This window comes from Elephantulus edwardii, unplaced genomic scaffold (assembly GCF_000299155.1).
Source record: "Elephantulus edwardii isolate Elephantulus edwardi_28Jun2011 unplaced genomic scaffold, EleEdw1.0 scaffold00053, whole genome shotgun sequence".
Lineage (NCBI taxonomy): Eukaryota > Metazoa > Chordata > Mammalia > Macroscelidea > Macroscelididae > Elephantulus > Elephantulus edwardii.
In genome coordinates, this window is record NW_006399803.1 from 52,830 (window position 1) to 57,416 (window position 4,587).

Consider the following 4,587-nt stretch of genomic DNA (forward strand, 5'->3'; position numbering starts at 1 on the left):
GTGGAGTTTAGGGCTGTTGTACATAGGGTCGCTATGAGTCGTAAGCGACTCGACGGCACATAACAACAAAAACAACAACATCAGAGTCCACATTAATCATTAGAGGAATGCAAGTGACAAATAATGAGTTGTTCTTACACATCTGCCTGGATGGCAAAAAACTAAAACAAACTCCACTAATAACTCAAAATAATGGCGAAAATGTAGAGAAACAAAGTAACTCATGCATTATTGATGGGAATGTACCCATACCGCGACTCTAGAAAAAGGGCTCTGGTGTCTTAGTGGTAAGGCGCTGCATTACATTCCCAGAGGCACACAGTTCAAATCCACCAGCTGCACCATGGGAAAAAGATGAGTACTCTCTTTCATGCTATTAAAACTGTCTCTGAAAACCCATTGGAGTGTCAGCTATGGGTTGGTTCTCACTCGACAGTACACAACAATAACAACAACTCTAGAAAATAGTTTTTTCTTCTATAAGTAAAAAATGGTAGTTTGACCCAGAAATTGGACTCTTGGGTGTAGACTGAGAGGAATGAACAGTTACTGTAGGAAATTGTACATGAATGCTTGTAGACAATTTATTTGTAAGAGTCAAATTAAAAATTACTCAAGACGTCATATTATAGATGATTAGTTTTACAATTTGAAGTATAATTTATAGTACTATGAAACAATACTTAGCAAAAGATAATCGACAAATGCATCAATTTGAGTGAACCTCAGGGAAATTATGTTAAACAAAAAAGACAATCTTAAAAGGTTAGATACTGAATGACTCCATTTATATAACATTTATGAAATAACAATTACATAGCTGGGGAACATGATGGTTTCTAGGGGCTCAGAATAGGGAAAGAGAGTTAAGTGTGGCTATAAAAAGCTAACATAAAGGTTTTCTGCGATAGTACAGTCAATAATCTCGATTATCTTAGTGGTTACATGAAGCTATGTGTATGGCAACATTACACAGAAGTGTACACACACTCAAACATACACAAAGAGTGCATAAATAATTTGTGACCTCTTTTAAGCTGTTTAAATTGGGCCAATATAAATTTTGTACTCTTAATAGTTTTATAATTGTATGAGATGTTAGTATTGAGGGGCCAACTGATTTCTCTCTATGCTGTTGTTAAGTGCTTTCGAGCAGTAGGTGACTCATAGCAACCCTATGAACGAAAGACCTGAGTGCTTGTATAACCTATGACTTGATGGCACTTAACAACAACAACAACAGCTTAGAGAGAGGTCAGTTGACCTAGTGGACAGAAAGTGATGCTACCAAGTCGAAAGTAGGTGACTTTAATCCGTGGCCCTCTGGCCTGTTTTTAATTGTTTTTGGTCAAACACTCTTCTAGGTCATATAGCCCTGGTCTGTGCAATTGCTGTACAGAGGTAACTCGTGGTTGCTGTGAAACTGAACACTGTGACACTGATGTGTCAAATGAGATAATGGTTATCAATCATGGACAGGGTTTGGTGGAGCTCCCTGATTAAAACCTGGAGAAAGGAGGAAAGTTATACAAGCGCTCAGGTCTTTTGTTCATAGGGTCGCTTTGAGTCACCTATGATTCAACGGCACTTAACAACATACTGAGGGAGTAAAGAAATACGGCACTACTGTATTTGTTCTTAGTCACAAACTAAGAGTCAAACTTTTTCCATATATGCCATACATGAAGTAACTTAATTTCTAAGTACTAGCATTACCACTTATGAAACACCAGGGGACATTTATTTTAGATCAGTTGATTAATCTTGCATATTGTGTTCTCCCATCAGATCTAGATTGCTTATTGACTCTCCCTAGCTGTGTTACTCTCTAAAGAGGTATCTTCCCACTGAGACCAAGTGGGAAAAACTCAGGTAGGTGGGTAAGTGAGCTGTGCACTCTGCAAAAATGGATGCCATGGTAACCCCATGAACGTAGATCATTGCTGCTGATTGAGGAGGGTGAACATTTGTAGACACACAAGCAAATGCATGTGAATTGACTAAACAACTTCCTGGAGTTTTTCAGTATTTCAAGTATATACTTATGCTAAAACAAAACACCTTTAGAAGAAGAAATTCTTTCCTAGTTATTATCAGCTTGAGAGTATGATTTATACAGTATCTCCCAAAGGGAAATGAAAGAGGAGGAATAATTTAGATACTTCAGGCAGCCGTGATTACTGGGTGGTTGTGAGCTGTGGGGTAAATTGTGATGAGGAGGGCCTGGTGACATGAAGTGCACCATTTCACAGTGATAGGACTTTCTGTTAGTTCCTTGAACAGGTTAAATCTATCTTAAACCTCCCCACTTAATGAGCTTTTTGTCAAGAAAACTCCACCTTTTATTTTTTTATAACTGGTTCCTTCTCATCTTTCATGTCTCAGCTCAGTGACACTTCAGATGGTCTTCCCCGGTCACCTTTCCTAAAGTAAGTTCTTTCTTCCTGTTTTACCTCTCATCATCTTGTTACTTTCTAGTTTGCTCTCAAAATATTAAATATTTTACTTGACTATTTCTTAATGACCAAGGAGGACAGAGGGAGAATTGATGCCTTTGAGCTGTGGTGCTGGAGAAGAGTATTGAGAATACCATGGACTGCTAGGAAAACAAACAGATTCATCCTGGAAAGGGTTAAACCAGGTGGCTCCTTGGAGGCAAGGATTCTGAGGCTCCGTCTAACATACTTTGGACATGTTGTGAGGAGAGACCGGTCCTTGGAGAAGGACATCATGCTGGGGAGGGTGGAGGGACAGCGCAGGAGGGGAAGGCCTTCTATGAGGTGCATTGATTCGGTGACTGGTGTAGTCAGGATGGGAGTGTCAGAGACAGTGTGATTGGCACAAGACAGAGCAGAATTTAGGGCTGTTGTACATAGGATCGCTATGAGTCACAAGCGACTCGACGGTACATAACAACAATTTCTTAATCAGTTATGCTATTAGGAAACTAGCATTCTTTGGGCATGTTGCTAGGAAAGGCTAGTCCTTGAAGAAGGACATCATGCTTGGAAAGGAAGGGAGATGGGGAAGGAGAGGAAATCCCTCAACCAGGTGGACTGACACAATGACTGCAGCCATGAGTCTAAGTGTGTCAGAGATTGTGAGGTTGGTACATTATAGGCCAAGGCTCAGGTCTGTTATTTATCAGGTCGCTATGACTTGTACATAACTCGATGTCACTTGACAATAACATCATTCTATACTGAAGGTTATAGTTTTTGAGCTTCATTAGTCAAGCTACACATCTTCGTTTTCTGCAAGATTGTGTCGTTTGCATATTCTAGGTTAACAAATACTTCTCCAATACTGATGTTGTTGTTTTATTAATATAGTACAAAATCTCAGATTATTTGCTCCGCATGTAGATTGAAAAAGCATGGTGACTGGACACAACCCTTACACATATCTCTCCTGATTTTAAATACATTATTCCCTTACTCTGTTTAACTACTGCTTTCTAGTCTATGTACAGTATTTCAGTTATCTAGTTCTGTTATCACAGATATATCACATATTTACTTAACAAATGTGAGTTTATATTTTCTCAGTTTAAGAGGCTTGAAATCCAAATCTAGATCTCTTGATCTAGAGGAAGACTTTCTTTCTCTTTTGGCTCTTGGGGATGTTCCTTGTCTGTTTTCACCATCTGTGTTCTGAACCTTCTTTGGAAATTTCCATTATCGTGTCATCAACCTTATCCTAATTCTAGTGCAGAAGCCCTTAAACCAAAGGATAAACTCTGCTCCTGGGTCTTCTTTTTTGATGGTAGTCAGATCCTTCTTTCGTGATTTGTTTCTCTTTTGAGATTTTGCAAGTTAAATGATAATGTAGGTCATATTCCCTATGAACAGGGCTCTGACTTGAGGAAGAATGTTGCATCCAACCTACTCCTGTCTCATTAACATAAAATCATAACCCAGTCCTCTTTAGGGAAGCTCTGGTGATGCTTCAGGGTAGCACTGTTAACCCAAAAGCCATGTTTTGCTGGCAATTCAAATTTATCAGCAGCTCTTTAGGAGAGAGATGAACAAACTCCTGCTGTACAATATATGGTCTCTGAAATGTCTCAGTCACAAAAGGACAAATGCTGCATAGTGCGACTGTTGTAAAACAGGACTGACATCGGGGTTGGGGGGAGACTGAGAAAGATGGGATAAATAATGTATACTGCATTGAAACAGATGAGGGAGAAAACTGTTTAAGAGGGGTATGTGATTAGGTATTATTTTCATGACAGGAGTCCAGAATGAAGGCTACATAGTGGAGTGGGCCTCGGGGGAGGGATTGTAAAACAATGAAAGAGTTTTCCTTTTCCTTTTCAAAGGGAAGAGTGTACTTGTGGGGAGGGTTGGCAAGGAGAAAAGTGCAACAATGAATGAATGGAAATCCAAAATCTCTGTAAATTTTCATTGTTGTTGTTATGTGCCACTGAGTGGTTTGCAACTCATAGCGACTCTATGTACAAGAGCCCCAAATGCCATTCTATCCTGTGCCAACTTCGCTGTCTCAAAAGCATTCATTCCCACCACTCCACTCACAGAATCGATCCATCTCATCGAGGGTCTTCCTCTCCTGCGCCATCCCTCC